Below are 22,288 nucleotides of genomic sequence, written 5' to 3' on the forward strand. Positions count from 1 at the left end.
TAGTACCTCACTGATGTGAGTCACAGGAGGAATAGGGTCAGACTTGCTCAATGCTCAGATGAGAGACCTCCCAGGAACACCTATGTGCTGCATGAAATGTTAATATTTCATTTGGTATTTTTCTTTGAGTCCATATTAAAGCAGTAGGACAGCTATTGGAATATGGTGTGTCTTTCAGATGAGATGTAAAACTGAGGTCTTGGCCTCTGGTGATCATTAAGGATTCCATGGCACTTTTTTGTAAGACTAGGGTGGTATGTAGCACCTGTGGCCTGAGCAAATTCTATTTTTGGTAATTAAATTCTAAAATTCCTTCTACAGTTTCAGTTAGATATTATATTCTTCTTTACTCTTGCATTAAATCGATGTATAGCATTGCGGCATTTGGTTAAACTATCAGACTTCATCCCAGAGGTGGCTATGTAAGATGTTATTAACTTAATTCTCAACTCCATGGATTGACAGCTTTAAATGATTGGGAAGAGAATCACAGAGCAAATTGTTACTGTAATAATGCAGGTAGTGCTCCTGTAATTAAGGTTGAGTTGACTTTCCATGCAGACTGTAATATTCCAACAATTTCAAATAGCCTGAGGTTCTATGAATAATAAGCTGTTAGTACAGATGGAATTTGACCTAGTTTCCACTTTCTGTATGACTCTTTTTGAGTTCCAGATTGTTGAAGATATCTTGGTTAAGCCAGGGTGGTCTCCTACCAGACTTCTTATCTTTCCTATGCATTGAGAAACTTTGCTTTTGTGCCTTTAATAATATCTCTCTAAAATAACTGCCAACTCTCCTGAAAACACTTTTCCCTTAGACTTGCTTCCCACAGGATATTACCTACCAATTCTCTGAGTTTGCTAAAGTCTGCATTCTTATAGTCCCATTTTCTATATTCTGCTGTTTTCCTTCCTATCATTTCTTAAAATGATTAACTCCATAATTTCATGAGTATTTTCACCCAAGTTGCCTTCCACCTTCAAATTCTCAACCAGTTCCTCCCTATTTGTCAGAATAAAATCTAGAAAAGCCTCTCTCCTAGTGGTATCTCCACCTTCTCTAATAAAAATGTGTATCTAATGCATTCCAAGCAGGGCCAGATTTCCAGTTAGGCACAGAAGGCACGTACCTAGGGGCTCCTAAAAGTTAAAAGTGCATTAACAGTTTTTTACAGAAAAAATGAAGGTCAGCTGTCGGAAGAGTGGGGTGCTGAAAATGCTGTGCCTAGGGGTGCATAAGGTGTAAATCCAGCCCTGATTCCAAGAATTTTTGGATAATCTGTGCCTGCTGTATTATTTTCTCAAGATATGTCTGGGTAGTTGAATATTCCTCATAAAATTAAAAATAACATTTAACTAAATACTTTACTTGAGCCTACAAATGTAAACAAGAGTCAAAGTTAATTGTGCTGACCTCTTGACAGACAGTGAAATTTCATGAGAAGGAGCATCACTTTGCTAAGAGAGGTTAACAATATTGACAGAGAGAAAATCCAGACAATTCCTGAGGCAAATTAACACAGATATAAATTTTTCAAGGTTTATTTTCTGAAAGTTTTTCCATAGCAAAATAACCTAATTTGTCAGAGGAAAATTCCTTTTATTTTAAAGTACATGATTTTATCACAGTGTTATAGAATACTCTGAAGCAGGATTAACTAGGAATCCACCCTGGCTAGCTACCTTTATTCTGGAACAATAATAAAGGCACCACAAAAAAGTAGGAAGTTAGCCAAAGTCTTTGGGTTAGATGCTCAGCTCATGCAGACCAGAGTAGCTCTGTTGAAACTAATGGATCTACACTGACTTACAGCAGCAAAGGATCGTCCTTTCAGGTTTATTATTATTTTATTTTTTGGATTACGTTACCCCCTAGAGGCCTCGTGGTTCTATTGTGCTTGGGGCTGTACAGACACTAAGCCAAAAGAGAGAGAGAGAGAGAGAGAGTTTTAGCCCCATAGAGCTTACAGTCTCATGTCAAGACACAACCAGAGGATGAAACAGATAAGAAGAGGAGGAAGAAAGAGGATGACAAGATAACAGTGACACAAGCAAGTATTGTACAGTAAAGATCAATCATTGCTAACAATGAGGCTAGGTGTGTTCAGTTGGCAGGATATTATAGGAGCATGACAGAGGCGAGTCTTGAGAAGGGGTTTCAAGGAGGATAAACAAATGGCCTTATGGATTTTTAGGGGGAGATTTCGCCATTCACAATGGACCACAAGTGAGAAAACATGAAGGAAACTGCCTGAGGAAGCAGCTGATTGGTGGGCAGTAAAGGTTGTGCATGTTAGCAGAGTTAAGACTGAGATCAACTTCCTGATAGGTTGGTAGCGCAGCTAAGTAAGCGCAGGGCCAAATTATGGATAGCTTGTTCCACAGGAGAAAAAGAGGGTACACAATGTTTGATTTTGCTGTAATAAGTAGACCTATAAAAATGCCATATGCTTGTTGTCCATTTTTTTCTTCTCAGTCAATGCTTGTGATGGAATTGACTTGTCATATACTTCACTAGAAAATTTTCTTCTGCACTTCTCCTGAAGGTATATTCTCTACTCTTCTGTAAATAAAATACAAAAATAGACATTCAGTTATTTACTTCAGTCAGCCACTGAAACAGCAAAAGAGTCTGTTCCCTGAATATTTGAAGGGGAAAAAAAGTAAATCTGGATTTAATTCATATAATAACTATTCTTTATGAAAGGTAAAAATAAAAAATTGAGGAATGGGAGAGACCTGAGACTCATCTCTGGAGAACATTCCAGTGCTCATTTGAGTGATCCCCAATTTAAAAGGGTCCATGGACTTGAAGTGGATGTGATTTTGCAACATAAGATCAAAGCTAGAGTAGCTGCTCATGGAAACCAGACTGTGATTAAGAGCCAAAACCTAAACCAGCTGAAGTAAATGGGAGATTTCCTATTGATTGCAGTGGGTTTTGGATCAGGCCACGAACCATCACAATATGACCCACTGAGTGAACATATCAAATGTAGCGGATAAAGAATAAAAAAAAGTATTATTATGGTGAAGTCCACCTGAATCAGAACAATTAATCAAATGCATAATCCCATCAATTTCAAACTTCTCATCAATTTCAAATTGAGAAGGCCCTAAATCATCACAAATTTGATTTACTGTAATTTCTACAATATGAAAAAAGCTAAAGATGGAATAGGCATATGACTAGTGCCCAAAAGCCTTTTGATTACAGCTCTATCACTTTTCTAAACCTGGGTCATCAATACTTGCATTAGAAATTGGACAAATATATCTATGGATAAAATTTTCAAAGTATCTTAGTGAATTAGGAACCTAAGTCCCATTTTCAGAAATGAAAGTGTTCTATGCAAGATGGGTCATTTGAGGTATCTTTGGAAAGGTTATGATTTACTGAATATGATTATCCTATTTGTATGCCTGTATCATTTCTATATCTGAAGTTAGGAATATGGACTGTGTATCAATTACAAAAGTGTTTGCACCTGGGGAACGCGCTCCAGACAAAATGCAATCGGTCTGGTTTGTCAATGGGCCATTAGGAAGGACAATAGGACTTTGAAAGATGCTAATCTTCCACCTTCCTGAAAAACTTCCTGGGATACTACTTTGACACTGCAGGGTCATGTGATCATGTCACCTGGTACTGGACCCCATTTTGGCCTGCTAGTATTTTTCCACAAACTGGGAAACAAAGGATTCCCGCCATATGTAAACCCTATTTAAGGAAGGGAAGTGAGTTAATCAGGGCTCTTCACTTCACTGAATCTCCACCCAGGATGACTGCTGAGAAGATCTAAGAAACAAGGACTGAGCAGTGGGAGAAGAGCTGAGCCTGGGCCGGAAAAGGTATCTGGCCTGTGAAAGAAATGCCTAAAACAACATTTAGGGTGAGAAACTACCACTTGTAAGCAGTTTCTTTAATGTATTTAGTTTGCATGTTTGTTTTATTTGCTCAGTAATCTGCTGTGATCTGTTTGCTATCCTTTATAATCACTTATGTATCCTTTGAAGTTAATAAACTTGTCTCGTCTATTCTAAAACCCAGTTGTGTAATTCATAAGCGGGGAGGGATGGGCAAAAAGCTGTGCATAAATTCTTCCACATTGAGGGAGGGGGTGATTTTCATGAGCTTACACTACACAGATTTATGTGGTGCACAAGACAAGACAATTTTGCACCCCAGAGGGGGTGTGCATTTGAGTGCTTGGCAACTCCTGAGCTGAGTCTTCCCATGCAGAGATGATTTCAGTGTCTGTGTTCTTCTGCAGCTGGGTGTGTCCCCACCTGTGTGTGTGCGTGTGTGTGCTGGAGGAGACTTGAGGGCCTGGCTCAGCAGGACAGGGTGAGTGAGCCCAGCCTGGTGGAACAGGCAGGCTCAGTGGTACCCCAGTATATCAGATGGCACCCCTGGGGGATGGAGGGGAGGGGGGCAACCCATCACAGAGACTATCTGAAATCAAAATACCCTGGAGGTATCTTGGCCATACTCATACCCCAACCAACACTGTCCGTTTTCGGGGGCAATACAAATTGCTTATAATCCCTTTAGTGGACCAGGGGCCACAATCACCTTTGAATTGTTTCAACCTTTTTCTGACAGATTTTCTACCTTCAAAAGCCCTGTGGCCTTGCATTATGTAGAAAGAGTTGGCATAACACTGGTTGGCATAATCCAAAAACTACAAGTTTCTCTGAACAAAAGAAATCTTCTACTTAATAATAAGAGAATATTTTAATTCTTCCAAAGTTAGAGGATATGGAGGCTTCCTAGAAATGCAGAGATCTGGTGGCATATTATTTCTAATATCAATAGGGTTAATGCCTACAGCTATGATCTCACGGTTTACTAGGCAACACTTGCTTTTTATGTTATAGAAATCTATGTAACTTCCCAATGAGACAATGTCAAAGCAACTTTATTTTCCTTCTGGTTCCATTCTTAAAATAGCATTTATTTGAAAAGGCCTATAAAAGTCTCCTTCACAGAGACTTGTTCACAAAATCCTACTGAAAAGCAAAATACTTGGTAGATTTTTTTTAACTTCTGAAGAAAAAATGTGCAACTAACAAGATGAGAATTAAATTTTACTGCTCAGTCAATTTATTTTGATTTATTTCTCCATTTCCTGTCTTTCTTCTCTGGGTTGTCTATCTAGATTGTAAACTCTTTTGGGTTGGGATCTGGGTTTTTTTTGTCTTCATTATTTGTCTGTAAAGTGCCTTGCACATTGTTGGCATTGTATCATAATGAGAAACAAATAAGAACAATAATGTGTATACTAGCTTCAGAGGGGTAGCCGTGTTAGTCTGGATCTGTAAAAGCGGCAAAGAGTCCTGTGGCACCTTATAGACTAACAGACATATTGGAGCATGAGCTTTCATGGGTGAATACCTACTTCATTGGATGCATGTAGTGGAAATTTCCAGAGACAGGTATAAATATGCAAGCAAGAATCAGGCTAGGGATAAAGAGGTTAGTTCAATCAGGGAGGATGTGTATACTGTCTATCATATAAACTAAGACAAAATGTTTTACCATATAACATTGAGTAATTATAAGGGATAGAGGAATTAAAAGACAGAGGCAATGTTTCAGATTAGAAAGATGGAAAGTAGCTGAAGATGAAGGAATGTGGCAAGCATCATATAATAGAATCATAGAAATTGTAGGGTTGGAAGCTCGTCAAGTCAAGTCTTCTGCATTGAAGCAGGACCAAGTAAACTTAGACTATACTTTACAGGTGTTTGTCCAACCTGTTCTTACAAACCTCCAATGATGGAGATTCTACACCTCCCTTGGAAGCCTATTCCAATAAATGAATGAAGGCATGTGCAGCAGGGTGCAGCTTCCCCTTGGGGAAGCTAGCCCCCTGGTCTATCTCTTCTAGAGGAGGCCCCACCCACAGCCCCAACCCTGTTCCACCCCCACTCTGCCTCTTCCCCCAAGGCTCCATCCCTACTTGCTCCTTTCTACCCTCTCCCCACTGCAGCCCCGAAACTGGAAAAGCTCTATGCTTCCGTCTCAGCCCCCAACCTGGGGCCATGGCAGGTGGAGATTTTTCTAGGGTCCCCAAATTGGCCAGGGTGCCTGGGCATAGGCCTCATGGGCCCGTGTGGTAATCCGCCAATGCTCCCACCCTGGCAGTGCAAGGTTTGGGGAGGGTTAGCTTCCCCAAGCTTCCATTGCATGCCACCCTTGAATGAAGGAACTAAGAGGAGACTGATGTTAGAGGAGTGGAGACTATATAAAGAAGAGAAGAATGGTGATGAGTGAATCAAATAATTTTTCTGATTAGCATGAATATTTATCCTACTCAGGAAGCTCCATGTTTCCCAACAACAATCTGAAATGTTACAGCTGCCAGATATTGAAATGGCATGTACCAACAGGGAGTTAGAGGAAGACTTGCAAATCTCATAGAAATACTTAAATCCAGACAACAGTGGTTGGATCTGAAATGAGCAATGTTCTTCCTAATGGAGGGGAGTTGAACAATATGCATGTGACCTATGTGACACAGTCATTTTGCAGAAATCCTTGCTTGTAGCCCAATCCTTTTCCCTATTTTTCAATGCAAAAAAGAATCAAGAAACCAGTGGTATGGCTCAAAATAGAAAAAAAGGATGTTTGTGTGTTTAGTACTTAACAAGGCATTGCACTCTAGTAATAAATAAATTATCATCAACATCCAGGGCATGATTTTCAAAGATTGGTATTGTATAAAATTGTATGTGCTTACTCTATTCATGCAAATACCATACGACTGTGCATTCAAATCAGGTATTTGGGCAAATAGCTAGATGCATAATAGAACATTTGATTGTGCAAACTGTCAGTTTGTATGTGCATATATGGCATTTGCAAGCACAAATTAGGCATGAACAATGTAAACTTGCCCATCTTTGAAATCAGGACTTGAATGTCAAGTAAAAGTGGGAATGGATAAACTTTCTCTGATTTTTAGAATGTCAGTATTTTTAACTGTGTCAAGGTTCCTTCCCCACTCTGAACGCTAGAGTACAGGTGTGGGGACCTGCATGAAAACCTCCTAAGCTTACTTTTACCAGCTTAGGTTAAAACTTCCAAGGTACAAACTATTTTACCTTTTGCCCTTGGATTTTCTCTGCCACCACCAAACGTCTAACCGGTTTTATTTTATTAGGAAAGAGCCTGTTTGGAAACGTCTTTCCCCACAAAATCCTCACCAAAACCTTGCACCCCCCTTCCTGGGGAAGGTTTGATAAAAATCCTCACCAATTTGCATAGGTGACCACAGACCCAAACCCTTGGATCTTAAGAACAATGAAGAAGCATTCAGTTTCTTAAAAGAAGAATTTTAATAGAAGAAAAAGTAAAAAGAATCACCTCTGTAAAATCAGGATGGTAAATACCTTACATGGTAATTAGATTCAAAACAGAGAATCCCTCTAGGCAAAACCTTAAGTTACAAAAAGACACAAAAACAGGAATATCCATTCCATTCAGCACAGCTTATTTCCTCAGCCATTTAAAGAAAACAGAATCTAACGCATATCTAGCTAGATTACTTACTAAGTTCTAAGACTCCATTCCTGCTCTGTCCCCAGCCAAAGCATCACACAGACAGACACAGACCCTTTGTTTCTCCCCCCCTCCAGCTTTGAAAGTATCTTGTCTCCTCATTGGTCATTGTGGTCAGGTGCCAGTGAGGTTATCCTAGCTTCTTAACCCTTTACAGGTGAAAGGGTTTTTCCTCTGGCCAGGAGGGATTTTAAAGGTGTTTACCCTTCCCTTTACATTTATGACAAGCTGTGAGGATAAGTAGCAATAATACTTAATCATAGCCGTGATTAGCAACTTTGCCTGGTCAATTTGACCAGAGTTTGGTTCACAGTGCATGTATTTCTTTTTCTAAAGTTCTCAGTGTGTTGCTACAGTTTGTACTGCCTAAATGAAAACTTCATCACATGCTTCAGTGCAAGCCAAAACTCTAAATCAGCTTTCCTTCCCCATCTCATCAGCCAAAATACATAGTATCCACTATGGTAAGACCATGTGTTTTATACATGTGAGTCTATACATATGTTATATGTATGTCATATATGTGAAAATTATATGAAAAAGGACTTTTTCATATAGCTCATGAATCTTGAAACTTCCATATGTAAAGTAGAGAGCACTTTTATGGTATTTGTATGTTACATCTGTGGAACAAAAAAATGTTTTCCTGAGATTGTATGTGTTTCAGCTCACAGGAAATGGATACACTGGTACAAGCAACCTTCCCCTGAGACATTGCACTAGAGAATGGACAATATTTGCCTACTGATCCTGTTCTAGACTATGTGTGGATCAGTACAAGCAATCATACTTGTACAAGAGGAGGTGGAGCTATTACACATTAAATACAGTTATGTCCAGATACTGGTGGGTGATAGAGATTTCAATGGGAATAGTGTTGCAGACATCATTTTGGGAGGGGCTGGAAGTAGTTTGTTCTAATTTCACTGTTGTCAAATTTCCATACTAAAAAAGTATTCAAAAGACCCCCATTTTTTCTTCTTTGCTGTTTTGCCACAAAGGAGGAGTGGGTCAGAAAAACAGAGGCAGAACCAAGCCATGTCACCCCATGTCTGACTGCAATATTAGGAGAAGGAAATCTCTTCTCATTTTGATATATATTCCCAGGGTGGTAAGTCTATGGGATCAGTGGGGCATGTAATGCTTGGATCATCCTGTCTGACATTCATAATAAAAAGACAGAAAGTCCTTTGCTCCATTTAGACTAGTTTTGTAATGCTGCTGCTGCTGCCCCACACTCCTGCCTATCATAGTCCACAATGTACATTTGCTATATTTTCCTGTTTCAAATTTGAAAATCTGAAGCTAAAATTTTGACTCCAAACATTATTAATTTAAGTGATAGAACATTGGAATATTAAATACCTGGGGTTCAAAAATTGGGATATCCATCCATTCTCTGAAAGTCCAAGTACAGGGAAGATTTTAAAAGTGAAGAGGGCAAGTTTGGACTAGAGCCAGAAAAAAAAATGTGGGAGATAAGTGATCCATTTGAGAATGTGTTTAGAATGTATGTGCTCTTAGAACGTATCACTATCATGGGAACAGAGGCATTCTGTGTTTACTGAAGTCAGGAGAGATGACATGGAGAAGCCACTTGCAGTAGTCAAAGTAAGAGGAGACTGAAATCATGGATGGAGATTCTAGCAGAGGCCCCACTAGGAACATTTGTAAACATTTTTTTGCACTGATACAGCTCCAATGGTACTACTAAAGGTGGAAGCTGCCATGTAGGCAACATGCAGTTGTTTTTTCCGCCATGCCATCGAGCCCTGCTTAGAGCTGCACTGGCACAGAAAAACACACATTTTCCTAGTGAAGATGTACACCTGTAGAGTGCAGATAGTAGTTGTGACACTCTGTATCTTAGGGGAACACCCTGCACTCCCATGTTCATCCTTATACCACACAATCCTTATGATATGCAAAGTTTGAATGAAAAGTTTGTCATGTCGGGTGTCTTCAGAAGGCTCATAATGCACTGAGCATTGTTGTTAGTTATAGTAATGTTATAGGTTGTAATTTCATGTATATAATTATGAGGTTGAAAATGTGTCCTCATGGCTTAAAACAAGCCCATGCAAAACCATGCCATAAGGGCATGTATGGGACAAACCCAGCCCAGCCTCACAGGAACAAAGGATACTAGCCTACGCAGCCACAAAGGATCTGTTGGACTCTCGAGTGAGTCACCCCCCTTCCCTTGGTCAGTTTGAGACTACAATGAGGTAATGTTCACCTGACCCTGAAGTGGGGGACAAAGCCAAGAGGGAAGAAAGAACATGATAAAAGGGAGAGACGTTTGCCATGCTCCACCTCTTTTCCACCTCCATCTACAGACATCACCATCAAGCAACTGAAGCACTGATCCAAAGGGAGAGCCTGGTTGAAGGGCAACCAGCCAGCCTGTGGTGAGAAGCATCTAAGTTTGTAAGGGCACTGAAAGTGTTAAGATCAGCTCAGAATATGTTTTGCTTTTATTTCATTTGACCAAATTTGACTTCTTGTTCTTTGACTTATAATCACTTAAAATCTATCTTTTGTAGTTAATAAATTTGTTTGTTTACCCTACCTGAAGCAGCGTGTTTGGTTTGAAGCAGGTGAGAGATTCCTCTTGGAATAACAAGCCTGGTGCGTATCAATTTCTTTGTTAAATTGATGAACTCATATAAGCTTGCAGTGTCCAGCAGGCATAACTGGACACTACAAGACAGAGATTCCAAGGGCTGTGTCTGGGACCGGAGATATTGGCTAGCGTCATTCGGTTGCACAATCCAAGCAGCAACTGGCCAAAAGTGCTCACTCATGTAGCTGGGAGCAGCTTACATGCTAGAGGCTGTGCATGAACTTCCTGGGAGTGGGGGTTCTCACAGGAGAGCAGGGTAAGGCTGGCTCGCAGAGTCAAGGATTAGAGTGACCTAGCAGATCACTGGTCCAGATAACACCAGAGGAACGTCACAGTAGTTATCAGTGTTGCCTGAGATGGCAATAGGCATATTTACAAATAGGAGAGATGTGATGGTAGGCAAGCTCAGGGTGAAGAATAAAACCAAGGTAACTGTCAGTGCTTTTAAAAGGTAAGGTATGAGCTGATGAGCAAAATAGAAAAAATGGGTTGGTATTTGAGCATAACAACAATAATATAACATCTGAAAGAGGAAATATCTTCTTCCCCTTACACTTATCTCATTTCCTGTCTATTTCTTACACCATCAACTGTACCAAGGTACTCTTAAAAATTACTAATGTTCCAGGGTACAAATCTGTACGCTGAAAAGTAAAACCGAAAAGCTCAGTATCCAATTTCTAGTGTGGGCAGTGTCTGAGCTGTGAGTTTTCTGCAGTACAACAGCTGGTAGCATGAGCCATGGAACTCAGTATGAAACCCCTGGATACCTGGATTTTGCAGACACAAACCTAGCCCAGCGAAGATCTGGTGGAAGGAAGAATTCGAGCTGTACACAGACCTGGTCATGCAGAAGAATGACAACAGCAGGAAAGTAAAACTGTATTTAGCTTATTGTGGAACAAGGCAGAGAGATCTGCACCACTCTGAATTTTACCACTGCCTCAAGCTTCACAGCAGTCCTAAGAGCCTTGGAGACCTAGGAGGGAGGCGAGCCCAGGACTATTGAACCTGTAGGTGCTCAAGACTGCAGTATCTGTGTTTGCTACCAGAGAAGCCCCAATATGTCCTGGTGCATCTCCCTCTCTGACTCCAGGGTCTTTCTGCAGCCCACTCTTTCTTTTGTCATATTTTCCCCTCGTGGTATCATTAGAGGGTAGATTTAAGGTTGTTCTGTACTTTGTGTAATGCTATACCTTAATATGTTTGGATTTCTTTTAAGTGTAACCTTAACTGTGAATTCCCAGAAAAGGAAACTTTTTAGAGGCCAAGGAATGTCATGAGGACCTTTGAACCTAGGGCAAAATACACACAACTAGAGATGGTGTGGACAACCACTGCATCAACAAAGATTTCAGGATGCCCCTGCTGAGGGGTGACTATTAGAGCCCAAATAAGCTGAAGATTCAGCATAGGAAAGGAGCAAAGGTTTTATGTTGTACAGCTGTTTATTTCAGAAGGAGAAAGGATAGACTATGACTTTTCACTAGAGTTAAAAGCACAACAGTGGCCTGTAACCCACCAGAGAGAGAAACTGAGGGTCTGTACTGTTGGTTAATGGTGGAAAAGACAGATGTAAGAGAGACTCCATTACAAGCACTCTAGTTTCATTAAAGTATTTTGTGATTTGTTCATTTGTTTTCTTTCTCTCAAACATGATCGTGCTGGGGGGTTTTAGCTGCTAAGTTTCCATCACATCAGTAAGTTGTTCTGATGGTGAGCCAAGTGCATTCTGGGTGTATCTTAAGGGGGCTCTCTAGAAAAGGTCATGTAGCCTAAGAATATCACCTTTTTAGCAGATTCCCTACAGGCAGGAAATTATTAGTTTAGATAAAGAGTGAACACAGTAGTCTTGTTTACACTTCATTGTTGTACAAGTTCTCCAAGTAAATCAGCAGACATTTCTCTTGTAGGATGAACTGAACAAAATCTGCAATTGTTATTCAAAATGATTTCCTTCTCATTTCACTTTTGATGGCTGTGGTTGCACTTATAGAGTTTACTTTGTGTAAATGAAGCCCTTTCTGAGTAAGAAAACTGAGTCCACTTCTGTCATATACAACATATGTGCATAAGAACATCAGAACGGCCATACTGGGTCAGACCAAAGGTCCATCTAGCCCAAATCCTGTCTTCCGACAGTGGCCAATGCCAGGTGCCCAAGAGGAAATGAATAGAACAGGTAATCAATCATCAAGTGATCCATTCCTTTGCCCATTCCCAGCTTCTAGCAAACAGAGGCTAGGGTTACCATCCCTGTCCATCTTGGCTAATAGCGAACATAGTCTTGGAACATTATTTACTATAGCAAATATGATATAAGGATTTGTGAGTTGTAAAACTTCTGTCCAGCTAGCTTTACTTGTGGCACACTTGTTCCTTACAGACTAAGAACTACAATTTACATTCATTCATGTAATCATATCAAACTTTTGGAAAGATTGCCACATGCCTGGGAGCTCCAGGGGGTACAGTTTCTCCCAGTACAATGCTTATCATTGCTAGAATGTGCCTAATATGCATAATTAATTCTTTGATTTTATTTCTTCTTGTGCCCTGAACTTTATCCCTCTCTTTTCCCCCTAAAACAAACTTAGATGATTCTTGGTATATAGCTTGGAATATCATTCCAAGGTTGCTTACAGGTTGTTATGGGAGGAGGAAAAAAATAAGACTGGTATGGAGTAAAGGATGCACAGAAAGAAGAGGCGTGGTACAACGATGGAGTCTTATGATATGTCAGAGATGTAAAGGAGACATTGAAAGAGAAGCAAGAGGAGCATTCAGTAAGGTAGGTAAAGACCCAAAGGAGGCCAGTGTTAACACAAGAGGGGAGATGATTTGAGAAAGGAAAGTATGGTTTATAATGTTTACACTGTTCAGCCGAGAAACTGAAGGGGGATAAGACCAGGAAAAAAAGCAATTGGATTTAGCTTATGCTAGGTCACTGGAGTCTTTGAGAGCAATGTCAGGCTACTGGAAGTGGACAAAGAGGAAGTGGACAGAGGATTTTGAAAGAATGGGAGTAAAACTGTTCATCTGAAGGTAAGTGGAACAGGAACAGAGAAATTAAATGGGCTGGTAGTTGAAGAGGCTGAGGGAATTGAAACAGGGTTTTTAGCTGAGTGATAGTTCAAAATTCTGTTTTAATAAAAACATACTTACTACAGATCATTTGACACTTTTTACAGAGTTTGTTATGAACAGAATAAATCTGATATCATAATGCAGTTCAAGGTTTGCAAAATCTAAAGTGAAACTTAAAAAATCATTATCTGCAGTGCTTTAAAAATAACTAGGTGCTACAGTAATACACATAATAAAAACTAAAATATGGTAATAGAATTTATGGAAAACAAAAAACGCACAATGGATGAATATAGTTAGCATTATTCCATTTCTCATCTTTAAAGATTATTGTCATTTAATCTGTTCCTTTTAATATGTTCACAGTATAAATGTTGGAGGGGTTTTTTTTAATAATGTACGTTGTATTTTTGTGTTGAAAAAGACAAAATGTATATAGGGATTTAATAAACACTTAAAAGATGTAGTTCTGACTTGGCAGAAAGGGAGTTAAAAGTTGAACCATCTGAGGAAGCAATCGGAACATTCCATTACCCATATGAGAAAGGGGGAGGCGGGATTTTTTTTTGCAGTCAGTTAGTTATTTGATAATTTTTTTTAAACAAAATTTGAAATGACTTAGTGAAGTTATAGTTATAAATCGTAAGAGATAAATCTGTGAAGTAAAATAAGCAAACCTGAGGTAAAATTCTAAAATTCTCCTCTTTTTATAGACAAGCTCCGAGGAACAGATGGGTCAATCTGGCTGTGGTGGTTCTAGGCACAAGACATCATTGACCCTGGTTAGTTCTGGGCTTACAGAGTATTTCAAGGTCCTTTTGACCTGCTTAAGTATTTCCTTTCAGCACAATCACAATTCACTTAATAATCACAGCAATGGCTTACAGTGATCGTCAGGCCTCATTTACCTGAATGAGGCTGGGGAGAAAGAAGAGAAGAACATGATAGTAATTAAGATAAATGTACCACTGAGAGGTCTTAATATATCTTAGGACCTCAATTATCTAGACATCTCAGGGGACACCCCAAAACTTTGTTTAATCAGGAATTCAGTTACTGGGGGAACCATTTTAAAGTGTAAATAATAACTTCACCTGATGTGCTGAAGTAAAATGTCATTAGGCCATTTCAAACCTCCAGGTAACAGAGTTTTAATGAGTTTGGCTAATCAAGATCTTTCTGTGAATAATATTGAGGGACATGTCCAGGTTTCAAATAAATAAAGTAGTTTTTTGGAGAACTGAGGTTAGGCTAATTTAGACACTGAGTAGCTAGTTTACAAAACTAAGTGCCCAAATACAGATTTAGATGCCTAAATACTTCTTATAGGCATCTGAATGCACTTTAAGAAAGCAAAGTGTTTTAAACTTCCAATTATGTTCTTTGTGATATTTTTAACAGTTCAGCATAATTGGTTTTCTATTATGAAGTGAGATAGCATGGTCTCTTTGATTTACAAGGCAATAATAAGAGTCCCAAGAAAGTGAGGAGTCATGTCCTTCAATCTGTATCTGCAGTGTTTGGCCAACTGTAGCCATTCAAAATGTTTGGGAAGTTGTTGGTGTAACAGCAGCCACTTTGTTGATGGTAAACAAGAGCAGAGTTATTTTATCATAGGGAAAAAAACTGCAGCACAATAGATACGTATGATGCTTTACTGGCAACTATAAACAAGACAAGATCCGTACTCTGTGGAGCTTTAAAATCTAAAGTTAAACCAAAATCACAACAAAGAGCACAGACAGTGTGTGGGGAGGTAAATGGTAAACAAATGGAGAGGGATAGCCCTTTGTAGTCCCAATTTCCTGCTGCTATATCTTCTAAGTAAATAAAATCTATGTAGAATATAAAACTGCTTCTATCTGCCAGCTTCTCTTCTAAATACCTGCTGTTTAATAAAATTAATAATTATGAGGCTAGTATTAAATGCAGAGAGACCAAGTACTGAATGGAGGTAAAGACTGAACTATCCTCTCAACCTGAGGCCTGGTCTACACTGGGGTGGTGGGAGGGAGAAATCGATCTAAGTTACGCAACTTCCGCTACACGAATAATGTAGCTGAAGTCAACGTACTTAGATCTACTTACCAGGATGTCTTCATTGCGGTAAGTCGACGGCTGACACTCTCCTGTCGATGCTGCCTGCGCCTCTCACCCTGGTGGAGTACTGGAGTCGACAAGAGAGCGCTCAGCAGTTGATTTATCACATCTAGACTAGATGCGATAAATCAACCCTCGCTGGATCGATCTCTGACCATCGATCCAGCTGGTAACGTAGACAAGCCCTTTGAGGTGGCCTCTTCAGGGCTGAGGCATAATAGCAGAGCAGTGCAAGGAAGCTTGAGTTATTGCTGCCCTATTTGATGGCTAAATGAGGACTTCAGTTCTCATCAATTCAGGAACTTTCATGAGCTCTACATTCACACACGCACAAAAATAACACTTAAGAAAAAGACTCCAGTATGATTTTGCAAACGTGTATACAGACACACATCTGTTAGATTATTAATACTGTAACTTGTTTGATTATAATACTGTAACTTGTTGCTTAGCACAGATACTGTTGCTAAAACTTTTCTCTTTTTGTTTTACGATTTGTGAAGAAATAAGATACTGTATTTCTTTTTTCCCTATTAAACTTTTTTGTAAAAAGTAGAGAGAGAGAGAGAAAAAAACTATACATAAACTTCTCATAGTATATTAGGCATTTGCTACCTAACCTTAATTATACTTGAAATAGGAAAGATATTTCAAAACCTAAAAGTTAACTACAATATCACAACTACGAAGGACAGTTTTATATATATATATATATATTTATTATTACAGATATACTGAAGTGAGGAATTCTTTTTTTCCAGAAATTGCAAATGAAGATTTCTCTATTTCATTTCAGGCATTTTGGCAACTCCCATATATAGGGTTTTTGTGTGTGAAATTTTGGGGTGTTGGAGAAATTATATCGAGTCTTACGAAGAGCAACATTCTCAAGGAAGTCTGATAGATATCTCTGAAATTATTTTTTGGAAGAGGACAAAGGTGAGAGAGATGGTAAGAAAAATATTCAGCATTGAAGGAAGTTTGCATTATTGCTGTCCTGTTTAGCGGATAAAAAAGCACCACAAACATGTCTGCCAAACTGAAATAATTAACTTTTCTCCTTTAAATAAGCCTGGCCAGATTCCTAGGATTACAAAGGCAACATAATAAAATAAAAACATGCAAACTCCATCTTTAATATAGCAACATGACACATGAAAGCACACAGTAAGCCAGCCTCATAATTGGAAATATACATATGATAGAGGAACATCTAAAAGTTCGGACTTCAATTTACATAAGCATCCAAAGCTACAGAGACTTCTATCACTGGGTGTGGGCCCTACAACCCTTGTCTCCATACAATCCTCCTCCCATCTTCATCAAGTCTTATGACAGACACTCACTACCATCAAAAACCTCCCAACAATCCTCCTCCTCCTTTACTTGGTGTTCACTTGTTCATGAGGATGATTTGTGGCCTGCTCCGCCATTTAATATCTTTGGCAATTAGGTGCATGTCCCTTCCACGATCTTTTGGAGCAATCCCTTCCCCACGCCCCTCCTATCTTTTACATGGGCATAAGCAAACAAATTAAATTATGCTGTTGTGGTACTGCTGAGAATGAGGAGTAGGGTTTAGTTAAACAGGGAACCTTAAGTCATTGGCTCTCAACCTTTCTAGACTACTGTAACCCTTTCAGGAGTCTGATTTGTCTTCTGTACCCCCAAGTTTCACCTCATTTTAAAACTTCTTGCTGACAAAATCAGACATAAAAATATAAAAGTGTGACAGCTCACTATTACTGAAAAATTGCTTACTTTCCTATTTTACCATATAATTATAAAATAAATCAATTTGAATATAAATACTGTACTTACATTTCAGTATATAGTTTAGAACAGTGTAAAACAAGTAATTGTCTGTATGATATTTTAGTTTTTACTGATTTTGTTTGTGCTTTTTATGTAGCCTGTTGTAAAACTAGGCAAATAACTAGTTGAGTTGATGTACACCCCTGCAAGACTTCTGCATACCACCCAGGGGTGCACGTACCCCTGGTTGAGAACCTCTGCCTTAAGAAATACCATGCTAACTATGTGATGAAACCAAGCTATTCCAGTTCAAAACTCAAATGAACTATAAAAAGCTGCCCTTAAATGGTTGTTGAGATCCAGATAGTGAAAAAAAATCATAAACAAATATTTTAAGTTGTGTATGTGACAGACTTTGAACAAAACACTTGTAGAATGCTAAATAAATTCAAAGGGACAAATACTGAGTATTTTCATTTGCATCATGTGTAGTCTACACAATTCTAGTTGTGATGTTCCTTAGTCCAAAAATTAACTGCAGTTGCTCTGAGAATTGTCTAGTACTCTATTTTAAGCTATTATAATACTAATAGAATGCTAGGTACTTTTACAGACAAGCTAAAAACAAAGTTGCCACACAGAACTTGCAACCTCAATACAACCCTTTGAAGCTAGGTGAGAAAAAATTCTCATAAAGGAATGATTGTGTTAAAATATTTTCAACTGCAATTCAGTCTATAGATGATTAACATTTTTCCCTGAATCAGCTCATATATCATAATTTCATATGACTGCTTTTTTGTAAAGAAAACAGATGCAACTATGATGAAATATAAGTTTTGACTAAACATGCTCTCCAGTTGATCTTTTTACTAATATAGTATCTCTTAGCTGATTTACTTTATAAAGTGTTATTCAAACACAGATATCCTTTACTGTATTGTTTTTGCCATCATTGACATGGCACATAAATTCAATTCAAGCACTTTATACCAGGGTGGGCTAACTTTTTGGCCCGAGGGCCACATCTGGGTAATGAAATTGTATGGCGGGCCATGAATGCTCACAAAATTGGGGTTGGGGTGCAGGAGGGGGTGAGGGCTCTCGCTGGGGGTGTGGCTTCAGGGTGAGGTCAGAAATGAGGAGTTCAGGGTGCGGGATGGGACTCTGGGCTGGGGGCTCTGGGGTGGGGCTAGGGATGCAGGGGTTTGGGGTGTAAGAGTGTGCTCCAGGCTGGGATCGAGGGGTTCAGAGGGCAGGAGAGGGATCAGGGCTGGTGCAGGCTTCAGGCAGTGCTTACCTCAAAGGGCTCCCAGAAGCAGCGGCCTGTTCTCCCTCCGGCTCCTATGTGGAGGTGCGGCCAGGCTGCTCTGCTGTGCACTGCCTTATCTGCAGGCACCACTCTTGCAGTTCCCATTAGCCACGGTTCCTGGCCAATGGGAGCTGTGGGGGCGGTACTTGAGCCCCCTGGCTGCCCCTATGCATAGGAGCCAGAAGGGGGGACATACCGCTGCTTCTGGGAGCCACACAGAGCAGCCCCCAACCCTGATCCCGCTCCCCAGTGGGAGCTCAAGGGCCGGATTGAAACGGCTGATGGGTCACGTCCGGCCCGTGGGCTGTAGTTTGCCCACGCGTTTTATACCCTTCACTCCCCACTAAGGGGATACAACATGTCCTCCCCCTCCATAAACAAGTCTTTTCTGTAGCCAAATTGTCCAGAATAATAATAAAATAGTTGGTTTTAAGGAGAACCTCTTTAGGTTGATAGGTCCTTGAAGAGAGACTGGTAGAACTTTGGATTCTGAAGGATCTTTGTCAGTAATAAGGGACAGTAAAAGGGAAAAGAGGGCAACTAGGGGCTTTTTGTGCCTCAGCGTCTATCTTCGGGAGCAGCCGAGGAGGAAACACTCAAAAAATGCTTGGGAAAATACAGTCTAAAGAGAAAAGACAAATAATGCCTGAGGAAATGCAGGAAAAAAACAAGGGCTTTGAACAGAAGAGAGACAGCATTAACTAGCCTAATGGAAACTGGAACTTGAGCCTGGAGCAAAGCACAAGATGGTGAGATATAACTCTGGAAATGAAGGGGAATGTGAATGAAGTACAGAAAAACACTGAAAAACTTGAAGGAATCCGTGAACGGCTGTTATATGGGATATAATACAGAATCGATGATTGTCAGGATAAAGTATCTCAGGACCCATAGAGCATATATTTGATCAATTCAATCACTTAAATGCCTCATAGATGAGTAGGAGTTACAGGTCATGCCATGGTGCTATTTAAGAAAATTATTTCCCCTAAAATTACAGTAATATATGTAACCAGTTATTTTGATTATCTTTGCGCAGGTAATGTACAGGCCTCAGAGATACATGTATACTGGAGTCTCCTCAGGCCAGGGATTGTGTCTTCTTATGTTTGTACACTGCCTAACAAAATGGATCCAATTCTGGTTAGGGCTCCTAAGCATTACTGTAATATAACTGAAACAGTAACAAACATGAGTTTGTAGATTAATACACTTCTAGAAAATATACAAAGATAAACTCCATTAAAATTAAATTCTTAAAATTAACATGGCAACTGTCACTGACAATGGTTATTATACTTAAGATTTCAAAACAATTTCCATTATAACTTCATATTTTCACTCACATATGACTTAAAAACAATACACAATCTTCCCCTATTAGCCTCCAACATACATGTTTTGGGCTGAAGCTTTCCATGCTTTGTCTCTGTCCAAAATGAAATTACTTTTGGAAAATCTGAGGGGAAAACCATTTAGACAATTTTAAAATATGGGAGAGTAAGAACAAATAAAGAAACTTTAAAAGTTGGAAAACAAACCACTAAAAGGAAAATGGACTTTTCTAAGTTTGAATAATTGTTTTTTTAAAGTTATGATTGTTTGAAAATTACATATGATGCATCTGTAATTGAGATATTCTTCTATCTTTAGTTTTTTTTGCAAATCTAGCCCATCATCTTCTTGCAGGGGACAGAGGTAAAATGTTCATGCTGACTTTAACAACCTTTGTTTCCCTTGATCATGAAGGTGTACTGATTCACTTGCACATCCTGACAGAAAAGACGGAATTACTTTAGCGCTTCTCAGAAAGATCTCAGAAGGTGTGTTAGGAATTTACTTATTAATCCTCATAGCTCTCATGTGGGGTTCCACAGGACTTAAAATTTGCTTTCCCTGTATGGGTATATAACTAACATGCAATTCTGTGTTTCTTTAATCATAAAACCTAGACAGTGAGTTTGCTTTCCAGTGTCTAGCCAATACAATATCTTTGATGGAAAAGATCCATCTGAAACTCAGTCCAGAAAAGACAGAGGTTAGTAAGTGGGGAGGAAGTATCAGGAAGGGACGCTGGGGACAGTGCCCTTAAAATGGGCCCTTAAAATTCAGTCCTTAACTTGAGTTTCCAAACAAGCCTTGTCCCCTTTTAGGGGTTTATAGCACTTCACCATTGGTCAGTGGGAGAACCTGGGCCTGCCCACTACTTCGGGTTCCAACCAAGAAGCCCTATAAACACTTAAATTTTTTACTGCTCTTTACCTGGGCCTCTTTCCACCTGGCCCCTTTATCTTCACCTCTTACCTCATGGTTAAAGTTCTCAGGTCCTCTCTGTCCAAACTCTGGTTGTCCCTCAAGTTCCTTTGGCCAGAGAGGAGCACTTTTCCTTACCCTTTGGTCCCATTTTATCTGAGCCTGATGGACTCGGGTTTACTGCTTTCATGCAGCGTCTCTAGGCACAGCTGAAGGACCCAGCTTTGCTACTCCTTTCCTGGAGTGAGATGTAGTAGGACCACAAGACCTCCAGGAAGGGGCTATAAAGGGCCTGGTACTCCCCATCACAGCATGCTTTTGGATGCTCATATTCTTCTTCTGGATTTCAAAGTTCTGTCACTTGACAAAACTCTTTTTGCATCTGTATCTTGTAAGGTGACTGATCATTTCTCTCTCATGTGGATCTCCTTACCACTGTCTATTCCCTTCAGACCTTGATATTGGATTACTGCTATGTGCTCTACATGGTCTATCCTTGAAGCTCACTCAGAAATTGCATTTGGTGCAGAAGGCAGATGCTTGCTTGGCTGGAGGTATGAGCCACAGGGAGCTCTTTGTGGATGCTCCCAAAGAATAGTTGTATAAACACTGATCTTGTGACATCTGGATAACTAAAGGTTAGAATCCACGCCTAATAGGATTATTTGGAAATAACACTAAACTGAAACTCTGCGAGTTTCATAGCTTTCTGTGTTTTTCCCCTACAGGAGGGCACAATTTGGTTTCTATAATTATACATGGCTTGAACATTTCACACAAAAAGAAAAATTCTTAATACAGTCGTATTAATGCAAGTTACTAAAATGAGTCTTAGAGTTTCTGGACTGAAGGAAAAAAAAGGTTTTGTAGTTACCTTACAAGAAAAAGAAAATGAATCATTTTGTGCTATGTTATCCAAATTTCCTGTTGCTTGATTATACTAAAGAACTAGTATAAGGAAACTTGCAATGGGATAGAATTTTATACTCAATTCCTATATCGTAGAAAATAAATGGTCACTGCAAGATTGTAAACCTGAAAATCATAACATAGATATCTGTACACATATCTTATTCCCCACACTGCAGGCCATTTTGGCTGGGTTTTTTTTTTTTTTTAAAATCTGTATCAGTGAAAGCTTCACCTGACCTTAAGGTTATTTACTTCTCAAGATGAATATTCCCCAATGAATTAATTATCTGGTGCAATTATTTGTGCCTGTGGATAACAGTCAATGCAATAAGCATTACTTTATATTTACATTCTTGGCAGATAGCATTCATCATTGCCTTCCTCCTACTCACTATTGTAACACAGCCTTAATACCAAAATCCTCAATTACTTGATAAATTTAGAATGCTAGTTGAGCTACACTGCATTCTACCCATAGAACGTATATACAATGAATTCCCAAAATTGTGCACAAAAGTTTTTTAAATTGCTAGCAAGTTTTATTTATTTATTTAAAAATATAACTATCTTGTTCGGGCTTTTTATTTATGCAGATACACCAAAGACCTTCCAAAAATTCTGTGCAGAAATAAATACATATTACATATGGACTGACTAACAAACAGAAATAATGG

This window comes from Lepidochelys olivacea (assembly GCF_965140295.1).
Source record: "Lepidochelys olivacea isolate rLepOli2 genome assembly, chromosome: 5".
NCBI classification, from domain to species: Eukaryota; Metazoa; Chordata; order Testudines; family Cheloniidae; genus Lepidochelys; species Lepidochelys olivacea.